The sequence below is a fragment of the Crocodylus siamensis genome, chromosome 10 (genome assembly GCF_052110815.1).
Source record: "Crocodylus siamensis isolate JL-2025a chromosome 10, ASM5211081v1, whole genome shotgun sequence".
Taxonomy (NCBI): domain Eukaryota; kingdom Metazoa; phylum Chordata; order Crocodylia; family Crocodylidae; genus Crocodylus; species Crocodylus siamensis.
In genome coordinates this window covers 6242681-6266001 of record NC_143404.1, presented here as the reverse complement: position 1 = coordinate 6266001, position 23321 = coordinate 6242681, and the positions used below count along the sequence as shown (strand labels likewise).

Here is a 23321-nt window from a genome sequence, read left to right as displayed (position 1 = left end):
GAGTTACCCAAATACACTGCCATGGTTTCTAGGAACCTGGGCTAGACTTGGATTTATAGCCATAGCTAAATTTCTAGCACGCACCATCAAACACTTTAGTTACCCTCTCTCCAAAACCAAGACCAGAGCCCAGCATCAAAAATCATCATTTCCTCTGGCGCACAGAATTCACAGGCCTGTATTTGTCATGGCGCCTTTATTTCAGACGCTTAGCATGAGGAGTTACGCTGAGCGATGCTGGGGGCCTTTCATGAGAACGCTATTCTACAGAAGCTCCAGTTTTAATAGAAGATTTGCAGTTCTCCCAATAATTAGCTGCAAGCTAGGGCAGGCTGGCATTGGAGAAAATGTACACGACTTCAGTGAAATAAATAAAAGGAGGTAAAACTCATATTGCATTGACTGCGCCTTTTTCTTAATTGCCTTGTTATGTACACCTGGGGCAGACAATCAATCATGGATGAACTTGTTTGTTCATAAATTGAAAGCAAGTAGGCAAGGGTATTTTACTGCAAGATCCCTCAAGGTACCTTTTGGGATTTGTTTCAAAGTTCTCTTTAATTTATCTACTTTCTGGGAGTTCATCCTATTACCTTACAGTAGGGGGTTTTATTCCTCTTAAAGAGAAACTGCCATGCTTCGTTATACTGCAGACACCTGGTAAAGCTTTGCTAAATACTAAGGACAAATACTACATGTATGTGGAGACGCACATTTTTCAGAACAGATTCTACTAGCTCCATGATTATGAATGAAGCTGTCATCTCTACATACCAGAGGTCTATTGACAATACTTGCATTTATCAAACCACCTATCCTAGCATCTCCAAACTTCTAGGCTTGGGATATATGCAGTGCAATGCAAACAACTAGCTTGCTCGATGCAAATGTCCATCCCAGGTAGCAAATGTGCCCAGCTGGTCTCTTAAGCATACTGGACATTTGACCGGCTAGTGTGATCAAGGCCAGCCAAACAGAGCGGACAATTTGCTCGCTAAGAGCGCTGCAGTGACTGAGTGAGGCTCAGGAACGCAACAGAAATAAAGTCCAATGGCACAAAACATTCGTGTCAACCCAGGGCCCATCATCTACACCCTTCTTCCCAAGCTGAGATGAGTTTTTCTGCCTCTTTTGCCCAAGGCCAATTTCCTCAAGGAGAAGGACCTGTCCAACATGAGCAGTAACGCCTGCTCCATTGGACGGCAGATTCGCCATGGTCTCAGCTCCCCCCTTCCCCACGCTTCAGTTTTGTTAGATTTTGGAAGTGGCTTGTCCTAGCCAACGGCAGGCCATTTCTTTTTGGGCAACTAAAATGCAGAAGCACACAGACATGTGCAAACACATGTTTCACTCCCAGGCTCTGTCCCATTCACCAGTTCAGACTTGCATCCTACTCCCAGTTTCTTGTTCTCCCCCCTCACTCCCCAGGGCATTCACTGCTTCACGGCACTTGCGTTTGGGAAGAATTCATCCTCACTCTCACCCGCTCCTGCGGGTTGTTAGTGCAGGGATCGCTACTAAACCCAACCAGCCCCTTCCCCCCTCGCTCCTGCCTATCTCCCCGCTTTCTCCTTTTCCTTACAAAGCACCAGTTCCCATTCCCTACGATCTTCCAGCAGGCTCAGGTCCTGGTCACTTTGCTTCTTGTCCAATACCTTCCCCTGAGGAGATAAATGAGTTCTTACATGGCCAGCCAAGCTCCCCGTGCTTGCGAAGGGACCTGGGACGATAAGAGTAGCGTCCATCCTTCACCAGGCCCCGCTTCTCACTCTGCCACACAGATGCTCTGCGGGGACCCCACTCACTGCCTGTGCAGGGAAAAAAACCCACCACAAAAAGGCTTGGATCAGGCTGGAGGTCATGATGCCTATGAAAGGCTAGAAAAGCTTCCCGGCACAACTGCCATAAATTAGGGCTTTGTCTTGTACCCCTCTTGTATGACTCGGCTCACATGTCTGAAGACTCAGGTAAGAATCTGTGCTTCACAGCAAAATAAATGATCCTGGGTAAAAATGCTACCATGGCTGCCTGAGCTAGATTGGGGGCGTTCACGTTACACCGCTGCAGGCATGGAGACAGACTCCCCTCTGGATCTGTCCACACGCCTGTGAAAAATGAAGATGTCCAAGTTAGCCTTCTCCCTGGGTAAGCCAGGTAGCCCTACATTATTTTTATGCCTGCTAGAAAAAGTATTTAGGGATATAAAATACGTTGCGGCCTGAGGGAGTGAAACAGAAGAATACGAATTAATCTTGTTTTCAATTTAATTGCAGTTGTCCAGGGAAAAAACCATTTACTACCCATGATGTATATTAACTTTGTTCTCATAATAAGCCTCCTGGCATTAACCCAAGAAGACCTGCAAAGCAAGTGGGGCATTAAATTGTGCTGACTTGTGTTGAAAGTACTAGACATTTCTCAGTCCCGTTTCCTCAACGCAAGGTCATAAATAAGCTCAAAAAAGTGTGGTGTGCAGGCCCGAGCTGATTCGGATCCCTCCTCGATAGATTTATCTCCAGGCGCCTCTGTCCTCTGAAGCAGCTGGAAAGCACCAACTTATCGCTGCCAACATGTTATTTCTGGACCCCAGGTTGCCTAAAGCATATCTCAGCAGTTTCCATTGCCAGTTGTACTGAATCGCTATAAACAGGTGGAAGCTGATGGTTACCTGCCTTCCTCCGTGAAGAAGCAAAGCCGAGGCTAGCACTTCTGAGCTTCCCTAGACCGTGCCTTCTGCCAAAGGCCATGGGCTGAGGTCGGGTTTTCTTTAGCTAGACGAAGAGCTGAATTTCGATGCTTCGAGTCCCATGGCAAAATGCACGCTCGACTGAAAAGACAGCCTTCCATTCTTGTCAGGATTGCTCTCGTGTCTCTTTAATCACCCAGCAGCCAACTGGCCTTTCCCCAGTTTGCACCGGCATGTGCATGCAAATATCCTCGGCTGTGCCTTCTCGGAGCCGGCAGCTTGTTTCTGACAATGCCTCTGGCACGCGCAGGGTGAGCAGTCAGCTATACCGGTTCCTCCAGATAGATGTTCTTATAAAAAAAACAAAAACCCAAAACCAGTTGGCACTGCTGCTGACTAACATCAAAAGGGCATGGGTTTGAGCCTTGCTAACGTGTGCTCTGCTAACAGGTATTGACAAACCTTAGATGACAGCAGTGATTTTCACAATCTGCTCCATTACTTCGCTACTGTGGGTGGAGAAAGCAAGACAAATACAGCCAGGAGGTCCTAGGCTTCTACAGCAAAACCAGACAATCAATCACGGTTTTCCCCAGGCAGGTACAAAACTGACACAGATACACTGCTACTGTTTTCTTTTCCCTGCCAGGAAAAATGTCTTTTCAGGCTGCTGGGGACCACTCGGGCTCCGGCCCCTTAGGCTGGCTCTCTTATGACTCTGACTCTTATGCTTGCTCTTCAGTTTGCTCCCTGCAGTCACTGTGTGCACATGAAGCAAAATCTCCTCCTCCTTCCTGCGCAAGGCAGTTCACCCTATATTTCTAGTGCTGTTGCTATCCGAGGTTTGCTCTTCCATCCACATCTCCACATTTTGTTTCCCTTTGAACGGTTCCAGATGGCAACTAGTTAGTTTATTAAAACTGGAATATATACATGGCCAAGTAGGACTTCTGTGCTGTCCCATTATTTTGATGCTATGGTTGCAGGAACTTTGTGGACCAGCAATTCAGACAGGACTCGGATCCTCCTACACTAAAAGCACAGGTCCCTACACGGAGCATCCAGAGAATATCCAGATGTTCACAGAAGTTGATGGACTACGGTCCACACTTCAACAATACTGACTATCTAATAGGAAAGCAGAGGTATCAGCAAGTAAACTACGACCACCACCATTGTTTAAGTTGGTCAGTGTTGAAATCGTATCCTGGTTTGAGTTCGTCAAAGTGTTTCACTGTATGAGTTAGTATGTAAATGTATAGGTTAATACTAAACCTATGCAAATTATAGGTTAATACTAACGGCATTTCCGTATTACCTGTGATGTCTTCATATTCAAACAAGCAGCTCAGTGATAAATTAGCCAATATGCATGAACAATGGGAAGTGGGCACAATGACTGGGAGCAGGAGCTTTGTGTGCTGATAAGAAACATTACAAGCAGATCAGAGACCAGTAGGGTGCTCTGTCACAGGAAGCAAATACACGCTGCTGCGAAGGTATGCGCAGGTTAATGTATGCAATTAACAGGCCTGGGGGAAGCTCCACATGCTGTTAAATCTCTATTTACTTCTGCCAGTGGAGGTTCCCCAGGCATCGCACAACCTGCTTCGAATGAGAGACAACATGATCTTTACCCAGTGCCATACGCTGAATGCGAGTGCACTTTTAAAGGTCAGGTCTTCCTACTCGCGATACAAAAGCTGCCACTGCGCTCGGATAACATGCATTAAAATTACATGTCTTTCTATGCTCCAAGGTACTGTACATGGATTTACATGCATTTCCGTACTTGGTAAGTAGCTCTATGGATTCCCAAACCAGAAGCCCTGTACAAAGTATACCAGATGGTACTCATTAAAGACAGAAAATGGGAATGCTGTCTACTACTGTGTAATGCAGTGGTTTATAAGGTAGCGTGGTCTTCAAATAATCGGTCGGGATTGACCTCCCCTTCCTACTCTGCTACGATCAGTCAGGACTGACCTCCCCTTCCTACCGGTGCTCTTCAACCAGGATGGATGGAAAGGGGCACAGGACTCATTCCATGATCACACTCTGCCCACGGTGGTAATTATCATCCCTGGAACGAGAGCCAGCACCTCCGCTTGGTTTCTTGCATCCCATCTGTCTCCTGGGTACTCACAGGCATTTCTGTACTATGTAGCATCCTCCCCCTGCCCCCGCCGGGCCATCCTCGTATGTGTGTGAATAATCATTCGTTGTCAACATTTCCTCCTGTCTTGTAGGAGTAAATGTGAATGAACGTAAAGGTTAAGAAACGCCAGCGAAGATGGTGGTGTACATCCCCTTCTCCTAGATGAAACCCTGGGCTGTGCCAACCTGTGCTGCATTATGCATGTTGAACAAAATGCTTCGGCTCCACTCAGCATTAGCATGCCGAAGCATAACTTTATCTTCCTGCCTCAGAGAACAGCCCCTGCTTTACATAAATCTTTAATGAAAGGCTCTGCCTCGAGCACTAATGCCTAAGCACAAAAGACAGAGTTGAAGGAAAACATGGTTTTGCCTCCAAAAACAGAGCAGCTCTCCGGATAGTAAATGTAATTTTTATGTGCTGTATAGCTGTGGAATCCCGAGAGCTCCATTAAAGACGGTTTATGGCATTAAGGGATGAGAGAAGCTGGGAATAATTGTAAGTACTTTGCAGAAACAAAAAAAAAAGGCAGTTTAACTGCAATGCCTATTACAAATACACCAAACTTGGCCCCGTCCTTGGAAATGTCCCTCCAGTCTACGCATGGGCAGAAGATTTTCCAGGCCGTGGGCACAGTATGGCCAGTCATCAGCCCTCAAAAGCTGTAGGCCAGCCTCAGAGCAAATCATGAGATTGGCCTAAAAATGATGAAACTAAAAGGAAAAAAAAGAAATCAACCACTCATAGATTTTAGGTTCTTTTTCTGTGCCCCCTTGAGATTTTTGAGATTTCCTGGTTCCTGCTTGCAACCTCAAGGGTGAGAAATGTACATTTTTTTAAAAACAAAATGAAGGCACATAACTCCCATCCATCTTCTTTCGATCCTCCAGGTTGCTTCCATCTCTCACACGCAGGATGGCTGCCCAACCCCTTTTTTAATTGCTTGCACCTGCACAGAGGCCCCTGTTCAGCAACCCATTTACGCGCGTGCTTTGACACGCAGCTGTCAGCGGGCCTGCTCAGCTGCTCAGACTGAGCGCATAGTTCAGTGCATTGCCGAGCAAGGCTCGGACTCACTTTTTATTCTGCCCTCTGGTTAAATTTGCTTCTGAACAGGCTATTGCAAAACGCGGTCCCACAAGGGTAGTTCACATGCAGAGCCATGTTCCTGGGGACGGTGGTGGCAATTATGGCACCCGAGGCAATATTCAACATGCTGAAAGGGAGAAAGGTAGAGACCTGGAAATGACACCAGGCACAGAGCAAAAGATGGGGCTGCCACGGGGGAGGATTCACCTGGGGTTGGCAAGGGCAGGCGAGCAGCGCAGCAGAGCCCTCAGCATGGGCAGCAGCTCTGCAGACTGGCAGCCAGATTCATCTCATGCCTATTTGGAAGAGGCAGGGGCCGTGCACGGAAACGAACTGCTTCAGTTTTTCCATCACGTAAGATATTACATCAAATGAGAGAAAGGCACAGTAGAGGCTCCCTGACGGAAAGCACAGGTCTGCGTGTAGCGGCTTCAACTGTAATTTTGGATGCCGTGCCACAAAGTCAAAGCAAAGGTGAAGAGCTCTCTGTCTCTGCGTACAATGCTGCTGTCAGATCCAAGCACGATCCAAGCAAGGAGCCTTGTTTCATCGAGAGCCGGCGCAGTGCTGAACACACAAAGGAGCCCACTTAACTATGTACCTGTTAATTAATGAGGTTTGAGAAGTGAGCACACTGCCTGTGCAGCTGCGTAGAGGCTTCCACTTCCAAAGGGGATTGAACCAATTCAGAAAAAGCCCTCTTGCTCTGGAAGAGGAGACTATGTACGTAAGGGTTTATACTGATATAACTACTCTGGAATAGATGTTCTGGGGCAGGCAGACCATGCTGTGGGAACAGCAATTAGGGCCTTTCTTTATGCCCCCAAATTGGGCAAGAATCCCTCCCCCCACTCTCAGCACCCCCTCCTTTCCCCTCCATTGTCAGGAGCACCTCCCATCTCCTCCCCTCCCACTCCCTGCCTTGCCCTCTCTGTTTATACCTCTGAGCATGGGAAGAAAAGATCTGCACATTGCTGTCGCTGATCCAGCTGCTCCCGTCTGCTCCAGCTGGAGCTGCAGGGAGCAGTTGCATGGGGAGCTGGGCTCGGCCGGGGACAGCACTGGTGATGGGTGGGCTCCCCCTCACTGTATGTGCTACCCAGGGAGGCCAAGAAGGAAGGGGGAACTTGCCTGCCAACACTGCTGCTTTTTCTGTCCAGAGCCGAGCCCCGACTGGCCCACTGGAGTGGGGCAGGAGTAATTCTGGAGGTCCCCAAGCCCTGGGGCAGCCAGGGACAGTGGCAGCAGCGAGCAGTAGGGGGGGGGATGGAAGAGGAAGGGAAGTGCCACTGAGCACGGAGGGGAAAGGAGGTCATGCCGAGACTGGTGGATTCTGAAATGCTTTGGGGACTTAAAAAAGTCCCACCTGCTGCTCCCATGGCATGACCTGAAGAGGTGGCACAATCGTACCGCTGCACTCCTTTGGATTTACCCTTGCCTGCCCTGAGCACCATCCCCTCCTGCCTCCCACAGACCTCTGGATACATGCCTCTAGTCTAGCCCACCTGAGATGGGACTGCCTAGAGCTGTGGGCACACGACCCGTCTGCTGCTGCAGTTTATACTGGTGTACAGTTACTCCTGGCTATCTCAGGGGTAGGTTTACCCCAGAGTGGAGAGTGCAGTACTATATGTCACGTGCCTGTTTCCCATATATATGGGGTAAAGGAAGATTACAACAGTGTCAAGGTGTCAGTTATCTGCATGCTTCTTAACTCAATGAGGGCTTGTTTCTTATTGGGAAACTCTAGGCACTATTGAAATGCAATGATAAAGATCCTCATCATCTAATGTAATGATTATCATGCTTGTCAGCCACGCTCTCCTTCCTTATGAAGGACACAGCTCTGTTTGGATCCAGTTTCAATGCCATCCCTCATAGCAGCCCTGCACTTGTACTTTCATTATGGTAAATTATCCACGTCAGAAATGTGAGTTTATACAGCACTGAGTCAACCTCATTTTCAGGCTGCAAAATTATTATTTTGCTTCTCTCATTCTTTTTGGCCTTTGTCCCATGCTGATCTCCTCCCTGTTCCCCATCAAGAGACAGAAAGAGATGGCCTGGAGGAATAGATCCATCCCATCAAACCAAAAGGCAATACTCATCAGAACCTTCCGCTCTTGAACTTCAAGAAGAAGTGTCATTATATATCCCTTAGAATATTTTCTCTGGGTTTTCTCCCTTCTCAATTCCCTCTTCCTGCCAGAAGGCCAAAGCTATACCCCTCTGCCTATACATTAATGCAAAAGTGAATACCCCTCAAGTCCATTTTCTTCCTCCTCTAATATGCTGCCTTTTTAAATAGGTGTTTGAAGGAAATCCAATTTGGAATTTAAGTGTGCTTTTCTCAGTTCAAAGGCTTTGCATTTCGGAGTAGGCACAACTGTCCCTCCTCATCCTAAAGGACCAAAATAGGATACATCTGAGTTTTAGAGTCTCTTTCCAAAGCCATCTTCCTTTTCCCTGTGGTGCCATCTATGTTACAAGAACAACCATGCTGAAACATTACTGGCATACATTAATGTTATAGCAGTTCTTTTTTCTTTATGGAGAAGGTGGGGAGAAACCATGTCACATCTACCTTTAAGAGCCATTCTTTAACCTTCTTATCTGCTGGTGTTAGAATAGGATTCCCTGACCTGTTTATAACAGCAACTAAGCTTTTTTCCCTGTCTACAAGAGCAACAAAACCCCTGGTACAGAGAAGCCTGTTTAAACATGACTGTTGGGCTAGTTTAGATGGGATCTTTAGGCATGATATCCGAATAATCAGTGCATCTCACACCGCCTTGGGCATTGCTACCTGGTTATCAGCACAGCCATCCAAAACCACAGTAGGAAACAGCAACTGGAATCGCCGTGACAAACACCACCCTCTATTTCTCACAACAGGCACCCTCCAGGTAGAAATTGGGAAGAGAACTAGTTTCCAATTCCATGCCTGGCTTCACTTACTCCATCACCAGCCTTATAATGCAGAGATACACGGACTTGGGCATCTTGCTGAAAAGACTGGTGGAAAATGAATCTGTCACAGGCAGAGGATGGCTGAAGGTATACCTAGAGCCTGATCTTCCACTACATTTTACACCTATCGGAGAGGTGTAACAGCGAATCAAGCCCCTGGGCATTTAACAAAGACCGATTTACAATCGCTCTCACAAAGCTATTCTCACTTTCACGGCACCTTGGAAAGAAATCAGTCGCCACAGGCAGAGGGATAAGAGAACCAAAATAGTCCTGGCCAGTAGACCTTATACCTCCACCTTCCCACGCAACCTTTTTGGGAAGCAGACTGTTATTCTGTCAGTGGTTTCTAAAATAGAAATCACCTGCAGCCTGTTTGGAAAACCATTCGTAGGCATGCTAGCCTTGCCCTTATGATGTCGGAGAAATATGAGTGCCAGAAATTAGGACTGTTACTTGTTTCTGAATCCCGTTAAAAATACAGAGCATCCCTGATTCACATTGTGCCATTTCAACAAAAACGCCTTTCCCCAGGTGGCTAGTTAAAAGCATAGATAAGGCTTTTTTTTTTTTTATCTAGCTGCAGTGGTGACTGGACACTTTAAAGACACCCACAACTCACGATACAATGGTCTGAGAGAGACAAACGTAAGATCCTGGGCTCTCGCTCCGTATTGAAAGAGACAGGGCATGTTTGCTTTACCCCCTCCTTGAAACATCAGCATCATTTTACTATAACCCATCAAAATGAACCAAACATATGAGAATTACCCTTTCATGAGACGCTTACGACGTATCGGAAAGCCACGCTCTAAACAGGGTTGCATTTGAGGATTGAACTACGCTTTAATTTATTACTTCGATTCCTTTCATAGCAGAATATTGACATGTCATAAATACAATGTGTACAGTCAGAGCAAAGCTGCCAACCATGATAAGAGACTCTGCGCTTTGTAAAAGAAGAAAAAAACCCCAAAAACCCCAGAACTCAACAGAAGATATTGAAAAAACCCCAAACCCCCAAGTAATGATATTGAGTGACACCAACTGTTGAATGATTAGGAGCGAGCAGTTCAGAGAGCGGCATGGACGGCGGATGTGAATGAATAATGAATCCGCAAGCTGTCCTGCTGTCGGCAGCTCTGCCAGTCACAAAGCTGCTCATTTGTAGAGCAGGCTGTGACTTGCCACCAGACGGGAGGAGTTCAATATTCATTAACAAGAAGCAAGTCCCTCTCCGGCTGTCAGTGGTACAAATCAACAGCAGTGACCCCTGGGCTGCAGGATGGGGGGAGGGGGGGTGCACATGCACATGCATGTGCATGTTCAGACACACCCCAGGCTGCTCCAGGTCTGGCCTGAAGGACAGTGCTTTTTCAGACCCCAATTTCAACACCAGGCAATGGAAATAGCTTTGGAGAAATAAAAATAAAAATGCAGGGGAGGCAGAGGGGGTAGAGCACTGCCAGGAAAACAGGGCTTCAACCTCTGGATTTCCTCCACAACACTGACACAAGCCAGAAAGGCAAGAAAGGGGCTGTTTTGAGGTAAGCAGGTTGGTGAGACTGTATTGCAGAAATCCCTACTGAAAACCCTCCCAGGCAACCCCATGGCTGGCAATCACAACGTGATTGATTTTACTACAGGCACCGATTTCAAGAAAACACACAGTGAAGGTTTTGGGACCAGCAGGGAGTGCGAAGGGAGTACCGACAGTACTGTCACATACCCCCTGGTTTTTTGGATGGGGAGAGGAGGCCACCTCACGTGGTGGAGAGAGGATGCGTATCCTCTTCTGCTTTCCCTCGGCGGTCAGGGCAGTCCTAGGCACACTGATGCCCACCCAAAAACCTCACCGCTCCCCGCCCTTAAAGAGGTGCCTTGGTTTGCCCCTTTGGGAACCTGGTGACACCGTCACCGAGAACGGGACCCACGCAGGCAGGCAGGCTACAGTGGAAAGCATCAGGCCCTTAAAAAGTTCCTGAACGTGCAATTTCTTAGGTTCTTCTCTGTCTTGATTCCCAATACTCCTGTTCGGAGGCCTGGTAGGAGTGTGCAGTTATTGGCACATCGATCTAAGCATTGAGCCCTAGCAGAGATACTATAAGGACTGAAAAACAAGTGGACTTACAGCTCCCGCTCCAGCACACACTTGGCAATGTTTGCTTTTCTCTCCTGTTTGCCTGATAACGCTCCCCTCAAACGCCGTGTTTGCTCTTGTTAGGTCAATGGTTTTATGTCATTCATATGGAAGTGCCGCACTTTTCAAGTGGTGATGCAAGACGTGGGTCTGCGCAAACAACAAGCGTGGCATAGTTCAGCCCCCCACCACACAGCCCTGGAGTGCAGGGAATTTGGCCATAGCTCTTTATTTAGTTTCTTTATAAATGGTAAGGAATCCTTTTGCTGAAAGGATGACTTTACTGATTGCCTCTTCTTCTGCCTTTGAAAAAGGGATATGGATATGAGGGGTTTGCTACCTTAACTTGGGAACTCGGATTTCAGTGATCTTTCCAAACAAAAAAAAAAAAAGGCAAGAATGGTTTCTCTCAACAAATTTCCATCTATTTGTCCCTTAAATGTAGCTCTTTAAACCAGTCACTCAACACAGTCTAATTTTTCAGTGATACATGGGAAGATACAGGTGCTTAACCCACACACATTATTTAGAAAGCACATCCAAATTGTGAAATGGCTTTTCTGCAGTTCTCATGACCTGAAAGATATCTTCTTGAAGTTTTTTTTATATTTCTACATTGAGCACTTCTTTAGGAAGCAATTGTTTCTGCTTACTGGTGCAGGCCTAATGCTTTAAGAAGTCAGTCCTTGTACTAATATGCCAACACGCTTCCAGCCCCGGAAGATAGTAGGTTTTCAGACACAGAAGTCATGTCTTTCTGATTACCATTGTGCTAACTTTATTCCATTGGCTTTATCATGATTTTAGTTGCTGATACCTTAGGAACCACTGATAACCACAGAGAATTAAGTCCTAGCTGATCAGACAAGATGTCCATGATTCAGATTCAAAACCAAGTGAGAAAAAGCAAAACCATCATGAGATCAATGTGAGACTTAAAGTGTAATTTTGCATGACCTGGTAGGGCAAGAAACCAACACCTCAGTGCTGGAGTCCAGTGAGTCCAATGGCCAGAAGCAACAACGGCAAAGCACACTACTTACTAAATAGTCATTGTGTCGACACACCAGCTGTCCAGCAGACCCCTGGCACTGGCACGACTCGGCCAGGCGGCCTCCACGGTGGCATCACTGCTCACACACTGTGGAAGCACAGAAGAAATGGAGCAGGCGAATGTGGGCTTTAAATGTCACACCAATGCTTATGAACTGGAAGGCGGCTTCACATGCACAAGAAAAGCATAAGTGAGGATGAGAAAATATTGTCCTGTAGGACCTTTCTGGGGAGGCACTGAAAGCATCTCAATAATTTCCTCTGGTCACCGGGGCCATGCCAGGAACCTCAGAAGCCATAACATTCCCTTTGCGGTCATGACAGAAGTCAACTTGGAAACTTTCAGATTTAAAGCCTGGCAAGTTGATATCCTGCGTCTCCTCCCAATGGAAATTGCCCACTGATTGAAATGGGACCAGGCTCAACCCAGAGTAAGTGTTTATACTGACTTGCCTCCCTAATTGCTTCCCATCACTTCCTGGCTGTAAAGCACAACTACATTTTTATGACTGGCAATGTTTCAAAACCCCGACATCAAGCTGCTCAATGGTACATTCACTCTCAAACCACTGGCATAACCCAGCTGCACCTACGCTGATCCATTTGTCATCTGAAGTGCACCATTTGCTCCTTATAATGCGTATCATCTTTCACAAAGCCGTCATCATGCGTTTCCCTGATCCCAGCCACTTGACACCCTCAGCACACCACTCGCTGCATGTGCTCATAAAAATCACTTGCCACGTGGCTTTTTTTTTTTTCCTTTCAATGAACCCTGTGAAAACATCCGAATCGCAGTGGTTCTTGAGCCAGCACCTTAGGATTCTTCTTTTAAACTCCCCAAATGTATGTGAACATTGCTGTACAAGAGGGGCTGTGCTTTTCACTACGTGCCACTGGAAAGTGTCTCTAGATGAGAAGGGCACAGGTACTGATACGTGGCAAGGGTAAGGAACAGAGTGCATGAAAATTAAGCTTAGTAAAAATGAAGCCCAGGTATTATTACCTGGAACTGTTAGAAAGAAGATGCTATTTTAAAGTGCTTTAGAAATAACCTTGAAATCAGTGGTGCTCAGTGAAGCTTTGTGGTGTTATACCCGAGCATTCAAAGGGTTATTTGTTGGGGAGCAGAGAAAGGGGATTACTGTTTTCATTGATCAGAGCACAGGAGGCCAGATTCTCAGTGCTGCTAGTGTAAATTCAGTCCACTCCTATGATGTGAGTTACTGGGCTTTCTCCAATTTACACTGATCTAACAAGAGTTCAGAGACCTTGCAAGAAAAAGAGCCCCACAAAGCTATAGTGTTTGCGTTCCTGCTCTCATCCCTGCTAGGGTTGTTGATGCATTGATAATATTTTTCCTGATTGATCAGTTGTAAAAGGGCTTTGGATCAAGCCTTTAGTGCTTGCTGGTATCTCTGCTGAAATTGGATTTTAATGCCTGAGCCAACTCCCATTAACAACGGAAAGACTCCCATTATATTTAATGGAAGCTGGGCAAAGCTGTAGGTCCTTTGGAATAGATCTTAGTACCTAGCCATGGAAAATATAAAATCCAAGCCAATTACCCCATTATAGTTCATCTTACAGTAACACTCCATTCAAAGGTCAGAAAGCTTTGAATATGCTGTTGGTTTAGGATTCAGTTCTCACCTACAGGCTCAGGTCTTTTCTCATTCACACAGGTGCAATTCAGAAGCATCTGTCGTAAAGCTGATGCAGCCCCAAGGGTATAAAATTGAGGTAAAAGGAAAATGGGGTCCACAGCATACTTCACCATGTTGACTACTTCATTTCTATATTAAAATAATATACTGAATTAGGCTGTTTATTACATGGACCTATTCTCCAAATGGTTGCTAGATTTGTGTTTCATCTAGGGCACTCCTACAATACAGATTGCCCTTGGTCATACTACCATTTCATTTACAATCCCATTTTTAGGCTATAACACAAGAACTGCTAGCTCTCAACAACACGGTTACATCCTAAGAGACAGCTCCATCCGACTGAAGCAATCGGTGACATTTTGTAACAACTGCCTTTGAAACATGAACATTTTTACAGTGGAGTCCACACTTTTGAATATTCATACTAACTTATATGACAATGCGGTAAACTCTACCAAGCTCTCCAAGCATATCAGTTTGCAACTTATTCCCCCCTTTAAATTACCTAACAAGCACGGCATTCATAGAAAAAACACCACCACAAAAATTGTCCGTGGAAAAAAGATCCAAGTTATTTTCATCCACAGGGATCGCTAATGGACTCGTGAGATCTGTCCCTTGTTGACAGGTTCTGGACATCATTAAATGGACCTTTATTGTTAAAAAGGCTATTTAAAATACATACTGTAGCACTGCAGTGTATAAACAGAGTGTACTGTAGGTAGACGATTACATGCATTGGCCATTTAATGTGCAATATTGATAAAAACAAAATTGAAAATAAGATGATGATGACTTCCTCACTGTATATACATATTATGTAATCATATCTTACAAAAAACTTTGGTTAGTCTTATAATTAGTTAGTCGTTCTAGAAATGAAATAAGGAAATACCCTGTATCTGGCATTAGAAAGATTGCATTAGTATCTTTTAATCAAGTTATCACTGAGCGACACAGGCTTAAGAGGAATACCTCAGAAGACCAAGATTTTCTGAAGCTCCTAAATGCTGTTTAATGCATCCATGCATTACCTTTGATGCTTGGTCTGCCCTTTGGGCAGGTAGCTTCCTTGAAGGTTTTTCCCTATAAGCCTCAGAGTGCCAGCATGGCTGTAACAGAGACAGAAGGCAGGATAGATATGCACCTTTATAGACTAACTAAATAAGATATTATATATACACACACATACACATGCATATACATGTACACACATATATATATATATATATATATATATATATATATATATATATATATATATATATATTAGGCAAGGAGAGGGAAGGATTTCTTAGGGCAGTATCTTTTATTGGACCAACTATGTCTTTGGGATAGAGTTAAAACAAGCTTTTGAATGCAAGACCGGATGGATGCAAGTACTGATGAAGACTGTCTTGCATTTGAAAGCTTGTGCAACTTTATCCCAATTACACAGTTTGAAATCATTGCCTCTCATATCATTTCTGGACCTTCATGGCTACAGAGTCACTCTTCACTACCATATATACAAAGAACACAAGTTTTCGTGAAGCCAAGTTCACTTCATCAGATGCTGCGACTCCAGGGTTTTTGGCCAGGGGAGCCATGCTGACATGGGTCACTGGTCACACATCTGTCTTCTCCCCTAAGACTCCTCTCCCTACTGCAGAGTAGAAAAATGCTCCAGCACGTTGCTCCTCAGGCTATCGCTCAAAAGGTAGGCAGCATGCCCTCCTCACTATCTTTTCCATCTTACAAACCGCACTGTGGCACTTCTATTGTATTTAAGACTCCAAAGGAAGAAGAGGTGGATCTGGCCTCCCAGTCCTGCTACCCAACTGACTACAAAACCATCCGTGATATCAACAGGAGTCCCACACAGACCAGTAGCATGAGGAGATTGGTTCCACATCCTAGTATTTATATACCTCCAAAGGGCACCAGGCCAAGACGTGAGCAAAGTCCCTACACTGAAGACCTAGAAGGAAACTCCTTATGTACATCCATCCATATGTACATTCCTTTCTCTATGTGCAGCTTACAGCTACCTAAGGAAGCACCAGGGCTTTAATCTGCAGCACTGGGGAACCTGACAGTAGCCTGCACCTACAGATTTCTCTTCCACCCACTTTGATTCGTGTAAGATAGAGTCACAGGGATGTTTGCCCCCCAAAACTCCCGACCGCAAGGTTTACACTCTATCACAGCTATACAAACACATATGCATTAAAACAGAATATGTGTTCACATTCAAAACTGTTGTAATCGGGAAATGAGCCGTGAAGTGTGCGAATGATGACACGTTAATAATCTGTTTTATAGCTTAAATCAGAATCTTGGAATTTTGCAGTCAGAGACTTTTAAATAGGTCAAAACAGAGTAATCACACTTAATGATCACGCTCCGATACAGAGTGCGCCAGTGCCAAGAGCTGGGGAACCTGATCAGAATGGATATCAGCTCCTGGCACATGTCAGAGACGTTTCTTGCACCTCGATCGATTTTATAGTTAAGTAATACCAAAAACACACAGCCCTAGCCCAACGCTTTTGGGAAACGTGCAGCAAGAGTCCATATGATTATGAAGATTACAAGTTAAGCCTAAAGGGTCTGCATTTTAGAAGGCACTGCAGATGCATTAAGTCTAATATATCCTTACAGAGAATAGGACTGCCTGTAAGTGGCATAATTTGAGGAAGAACGGGAGATATTCTGCAAATGTTGTGGATACATTTACTGTCATTTGCTCAGGGACTTTCCAACTGATGCAATCAGAGCTAAAATAGACTCCTGCATATCTAATTTAAGAAAGAGAGAGGGGGAGAGCAAGAATCTGAAGACATCTTAAGACCCATCACAACAATAATCGCTACTTTTGGCTCCCTTACAAAAATGTCTTTAGGAGCACACATAAAGCTCAACTCTTCTGTGACTTTCAGCACATCTTTTCCCCCTGGTTTGGACCACCATAAGAATCACAAATTCAGTATTTCGAGCATCTCCTGAAATAGGCTGTATACAGCACCAGCTAATGAAGAAATACTGTTTTCCTTGCCAACATCATTGAGCTGCTGAGGCATAACCAAAAAGATAAACTGAAAGTAAATGCTAAAATTTCACGTGTGCCTAAGGAGGAGGCAGCGGAAGAGGCAATAAATAAATAAATAAATCGATGTTTGCCAAATGGGAAAGGACCTAATTAGTCAGGGAAATTATTTGGAGCTTGTAAGACGGCAATGGAGGAGGCAGGAATGGCTCTTGTCAGTCCAAAAGATTCTGATATCTGCTTCTGAAAAAATGAGTCAAAAGATGAAAGGGCTTCTTATTTGAAGGAAAAAGATGGAAAATAAGAAGAGTATGAATTACTAACATGTCTACCCATAAATGCCAGGAGCACAGAAGCAGTAATGACACACACAACCCCCCTCCCGCTGCCCCCAAAAGTGCCATTAGCTGATGGAGTTTATCATCTAATAGGTGGCAATGAAAGCAATATGCAATGATTGGGTCATTTGCATAACTGGAGTGTTAATTTAGATGGGTGCAGGCTCTATATTAGAGAGCAAAGGAGAGCAAGAAGAGGTGGAAGGCTGTCATTCTATGTCCATGCTATGTAGCATGGCAGTCAGCATTCATTTGGGAAGTAAGTCATTACGCCAAGGCGTCACGAGAAAACCCAAGATGTTAAAATCTAGTTTCACTCCAATTCAGAGGAGAAAAAACAGAAAAGTTGGTATTTGTTACGAAAGGCTAAATTCTGAAATCCCCCTCTTTGATAGGGTTGCAACATTTCATTTCAATGTCATCGTTTTGTATATCGACTTCTCCACAGTTATTTAGAACGTAATTTATAACGTCACCTAAAAAGTCAAAACAAATTGTTTCAGCCCCATCAGAATGCAAGGGTTTTATAATTTACTATCAGGAATGTCACCCAAATCAATTCATTCCTGCGAAACACTTTGGTTTGGTCTAATCAGCACTTTCCAACAGAAAACATCAGAAAACTCCGAGACTTGCCCTCGTTATAATCTGCATGTCAAATGCCGACAGAGAAAGGCACTTCTGGCCACAATAGCTTCCTAGCATTCCAGGATCAGCTGAGCAGCGTCAAGGACCTAAAAGCTATGACCCTGAAGGAGAAAGGGCGGGCAACCCGTTGGCGATGGGCGCAGGCGCCATGCCTGTCACGCTCTAAATGCTAAGTACGAGGACTGCAATGCATGAACAATGCAAGCAAATTCTTTGGTGTTCAGAGTTCAGCCAGCCATTCTCTTTGCATACATCCCTGGAATGTGCTGAAATAAAGCAGAGAAGAACCATGCCGAGAGGCAACTCGGAGCCACAAATGCCATTAGGTGAATGGAGAACTGGAAAACAACTCTGCTTTGCTTATCAACCCTTAACACGCATGTGCATGCGCACACACACACACGCTCCGTCTCGTAAGTGCCTAATATAGACATAGAAAACCAGGGCCAGCTTCACAGTCCACTCTGCAAGCAGCACGAAGTGCACCTAACCCAGGCAGGGATGGCCTCTGAGGATGCCCTTTGTGCAGGGGAAGTCTCTGCCAGCATACAACTGCTGCTATACCCAGAGCTGACTTCCAAGCAGAGGCATGTCCTCCAGGTATAGCACGGTCTGGGGGGCATGGCTGAGCTGAGCTCTGCTATGTCTGATCTCCAGGGACCTACCTTACACCTGCAGCAGAACGCAGGAGCAAAACCCTTCCCACTTTACCTTGCTCTGGAGCTGGGAAACCCTGTATCAGGGACTGCAACCGTATCAGTCTGTATCAGGGACTGCAACTGCATTGGTCCACAATAAAAGCCAGGATGGGCAGAAGTTCATAGGCTTATTGCTTTCCATGGAGGGTACACAGTATTACTCACATGTTTAATATTATGCATGTGCTTTGATGCTGGATCAGAACCAGAGCGCTGAGCATTTTGCAGAACTAAACACGTGAACTCTCTATAGGAGGCAGCAAACCTGTACGGAAGCACAAGGGAAAGCCCATCTTTCCTCGGCAGGTATACGGGTTAACGCTGCGTCATCACAATGTTCCTAGCCCGCGACATTTCTGCATCCCAAAAGCAGTCCACGGGTGCAAGAGAAGCTCTGGGGTGACTTGACTCCAACAACATGTTCCACCACAGGTGGCAAGGTGATATTTATAGTATTATTATACAAATCGAGGTCCCTTGTCCCAAGACAGGAATGGACTAGACATCGCAGTGAAGTCCCCAAGGAACCTCACGATGCAGATTTAATTTGCCCATCATGCTGGGAGCTATGAAACATCCCTCGCTAGTTTGAGCAGCAGGAAAAACTCCTTTAAAAGAAGACAGGCATTGCCATTCTGCATCTACTCCTCCATCCAGTCACCAATGGGGGTAAGTCCACATGCCTCCCAACAGGTGCTGTTAGCAATTATAGACTCAATTTGCCTTCCCACAACGTGGAAGGAGGGAAGCCCCTCCCCAAGCAGTGTTAGGGATGGGCTTCAACCCTGTGTAAGGGGGTCCGAGAGCCCCTTCACAGCTCCTGTTTATTACTGAATATTAACAGATCTCTCTCTAGTTCGTCTTGGGCCTTTTTTTGGATCCTGCTACACTTGGTCTCCGTGACATCTTGTGGCAAGGAGTTCCATGTGCAACGGGTGACGATGTCCTTCCTCGTGCCTCCGATCAGCCTCCCAGCTGGCCGATTAGTTTTCGGAGGACCTGGGACTGTGCCAGGGAGCAACACGGCGAGGCACTGCACATAAACTACAGCCCATCGCTAGGGACCTACTTAATACACGGTTTTCTGGATTTTGCAGAAACTGCGAAATCTGGGATAGCCCGCAAAAATCAACAACAATAAAATAAAATACGATACAATGCTGCCTCCCCAGTGGAAGCCAGCGATCCTTGCTGCCGGGAGGGGAAAGCACTGGCCGGTGGGGCAGCACAGCATGAAGGGCAGCTGCCCCCTCCTCCCATCAAAGCCTCTCTGCCAATCAGAAATGCCCGCGAAATCAGCTCTGCACACCGTGAACTGGCTGCAAAGATCCCTTTGTCTCACTGCGACTTAAGCAGATCTCTACCCATAACAGAAGTCCCTTAGTCCAAGCGGGAGAGTTCACTGGCCCATATCCAGTGCCACGCTACAGCAGGGACACCGCTCCCGTTTGGGGAGGCAGCGTGCGTAGCGAGCTCGGCTTGCCCCGCTCCCTTTGCTTGGTACCAAGGCCGTGCAGAAATGCCTAACGAGTACATCAGCACTGCGGCGAGCTCAGTGTGGCATGCCAAACCTGCCTGAGAAAAAACGAGCCCATGCTGAGCTGTGCGCTGCCCCGTCTACACTGCTCCTGCCCATGCCGGCTCGGGGAAGGCGCTGCGATGCTGCAGCTGCAGGGCAGATGTGCTGCTTGTCAGATAAGCACCTTTAGTCTAAATGAATCGCCGGCTTCCAGGAATGATTTTCAAAACTGTCAAACAAGCTCATATACAGCAAGCAAAGCCCAAGGCAGCTGCGCGACCACTACCCAGAGCCCGGCTGCTGCAACAGATCTGTAAACATTATCCAGATTACCCACAGCACTGAGTCGCTGATGTGAGAAGCATGAATCACACTTACCAGGCAAAATTACCCCAGACTCTAAATAGGGCTGCTAATTATTTCTAAGGATGTGTTTAAAATAACCCCAAACCCTTCCTTTAATATGACCGGCCCTAAATTTGATTACCCACCACTCTAAATCCTTTCAGCTGAGTCTCATTAGGGAAGGCTGGCCTGATGGCACAATAAAAATGTTTTCTTTCCCCCACCTCAACTAATGGGTCTTTGATAGGATGTGCTATCCCTCAGCATCGCCTGCTGCTTTTAACCTAATAAAGGGGGAGCCGTGTCACTCAGACCCAGCGAGAGCTAAACTGGGAAATGATCCTCCTTTTCCTCATCAGATTAAGACTCTTGGAGAGTGTGCTTTAGGAGGACAGCAGGCTCCCGGAAAAATACTCTCCGATCCGGAGCTGCTATAAATGGAAAAGCGAGTGGGGGGGAGAGGGGGATGTGAAATGGCATCATCCTAAAAGGCTACAAAAGCTCAAAGACAAGCTGACGCCTCAGTAAAAAAGAGGACGCTGTATTTCCTCCACCCTTGTTGTGTGTCTCTCTCCCACTGAAAAGAATTAAGAAAATACTATACTGCAATACAAGAGAAAATGTTCATCATTTCAAAGCAGATCACCCCTCCCTTGGTGAAGCCCTCAGCCAGGACTTCAGAAAAGAAATCTCCAAGATGATGCTCCTCTTCATCCTCCTCTGGAAGATGGGACAAGCCGCAGGGAGAAGTGCTGAACCTGTATGAAATTCAGGTGTCTACGCCAGTCCCAGACAACAGCAAAGGGCCAAGGCAATCCGTTTGGGATTCCCCTCCCTTCACACGGGTGCTGTATCCGTGGCTCCCTCCCACCGTGCCCACCGCCTCTCCAGCAGCATGGCTCTCATGGACCACATTATAAAGTGCACAACCCATGTGCAGTTGTCCCCAACTTCCCACATTGCTATAGTTCTTCTTCTCGTAACCTCCATGAAGCCGGAGCGTCAAGAATGAATACCCTCGACGCTCTCCCCCATCCAGCACCTGGCAAGCAAACCAACAAACCCTTTCCACTGTGCAGGTGCCATTCAAAATGAACACCCTCCAAAGGGTCTTGGCAAGTGGAGATGCACCATGAACACACAACACCTCCTTTTGTGTTAAAGAGAGGCGACCCGGGGCACCTGGACCGCGGGAGCGTGAATTCTTCAACAATTTGAGCCTACGCGTATAATTTGCAATCAATGGGAATCCTGCCTGAATAGAGACTGCCTAACCAGACCTCTCACATTGTACTGGGAGTAAGACAGCGTGGCTGAACTAGTCAGATTTTCCTCTGTTACACCCAGTAAATCCAGAGCAATTCCCAGACAATCACAGTCACTACAGATTTACAGCAACATAAATGCAAGTATCTGGCCCAAAATACATATCCCCCAATGCCACTAAAGGGAAGAAAATACTCACTACGCCACACACCTGCCTGGGAGCTTTCTTCCCTGCAATGCACTTTTCCAATTTTAGTACTCAATAAAAACCACTCGGCACAGAAAGCATGTCTGCAAGTATCTCCCATCCACCGTTTCAGACAGCGGCACTACAAAGACTGTATGTACTGAATTAACATCAAGTGGCTTAAACCCGCACAGACTTGAAATGAGTTAGAGAAATACAGAGCAGGTAGAAATGGCCCCCGCGCACCTCTGGTTCCCGAGCAGACGCCTTATGCCAGGGCCTCTCTGAAGCACCGCTACGCCAATTAGATGTCTCACGCCGGGCGACATTACATCCGTGGCTATGTCGTGTCAATCAGGAGTACACGGCATTGAACCGATCACTGGCGGGGGCCACTGCAGCTGTTCCCGTGTTGCGCTAATTAGTACGACAGACACCATCCATGCAGCCAGTGCATCGTTGACACCGTGGAGCGGGAGAGTTTCTTCAGAGCCCCAGAAACGTACAGGATCAAGGCGAATCCGGAGGCTGGGAGCATTTCGCAGTTCAGAGGGACATGCAGCCGGACACACAGGGTTCGAGCCACGCAACCAGCGCCGGACTGTCGCGCCCTCGCAACCAGCGCAGTTTGGACGCTTGCAAACGCCAACAGCGCCTTGAGCCTCTTCCACAGCCCTCACCTGAAATCACCCTAGTGCCACGCGGCCAGGTGCGTCTGCCCCCCAGCGGCGCATCCTTCCCACACCTTTGCCTGTCCCCCCAGGGCCAGTCTCGCTCGCCCGAGAGGACGCTGCGACGGACACGGTCTGGGCCGGGTCTTCGCCTGAAACAAGTGCCAGGGCTGGAGCGGAGGCACCTGCACCCTGGGCTTTTGGGGGGGAAGCGGGCATGGGTCAGGCCCGGCAAGCTGCTGCGCTGCGCCCGGGAATGAAACCCGCTCCTGGCCCCTGAGGCCCCTGCCACGCACAAGGGGCCTTCGAGCGGCCCCGGCAGCTGGAGGCTGCGGGGGGCACTGCCGCGCAGAGCACGAGGCCGGGCAGGACGGGCCCGCCGCCGGGTGCCGCCTCGGGCCCCGGCCCCGCGCGCCAACTTTCCCGGCCCCGCGCGCCGCCCGCCCGCGCTCACCCCGCGCCTCAGCCGCCGCCTCAGCAACCGCCGCCGCCGCCGCCGCGCTCCATCGCCCGCGCCCCGAGCGGAGCCGCCGCCGCCGCCGCCTCCCGCGCGGGCGGGCGGGAGGGAGAGAGGAGGCGGGGGAGCCCCGCCCCGCCCCGCCCCGCCCGCCGACACACACACACACACACACACACACACACGTGTGCAAGGGCGGGGCGGGGCGCGCTTGCACACGCACCGGCACACGGCGCTCTGCTCAAGGGACAGGTGCAAGGCGGGCACAGACACCCCCCCGACGCAGGCGGCGGGGGAGGGGCGGGGGGCACACAGGGCTTTGCAAGGACAGGGGCGAGGGTCACACGCCCGGGGCACGCTTCAAGGCCAGGAGCAAGCCGAGGGACACGCAGGCGCAC

General features: G+C 47.4%; 1 protein-coding gene across 4 annotated transcripts in view; it reads right to left on the bottom strand.

Moving 5' to 3' along the window:
* Positions 1-23050, bottom strand: part of RASGEF1C (RasGEF domain family member 1C) — a 97918-nt gene extending 74868 nt beyond the window's left edge. For 2 of the 4 annotated variants that reach the window (XM_090020797.1, XM_090020800.1), the window contains exon 1: positions 22921-23050. The gene's annotated coding sequence lies outside the window, so the exon portion shown is untranslated. Of the gene's footprint in view, positions 1-2668; positions 2708-22041; positions 22879-22920 lie in introns of those variants that run through there. The other 2 variants (XM_090020798.1, XM_090020799.1) reach the window with 2 other exon arrangements.
* Positions 23051-23321: the final 271 nt, after the last annotated feature.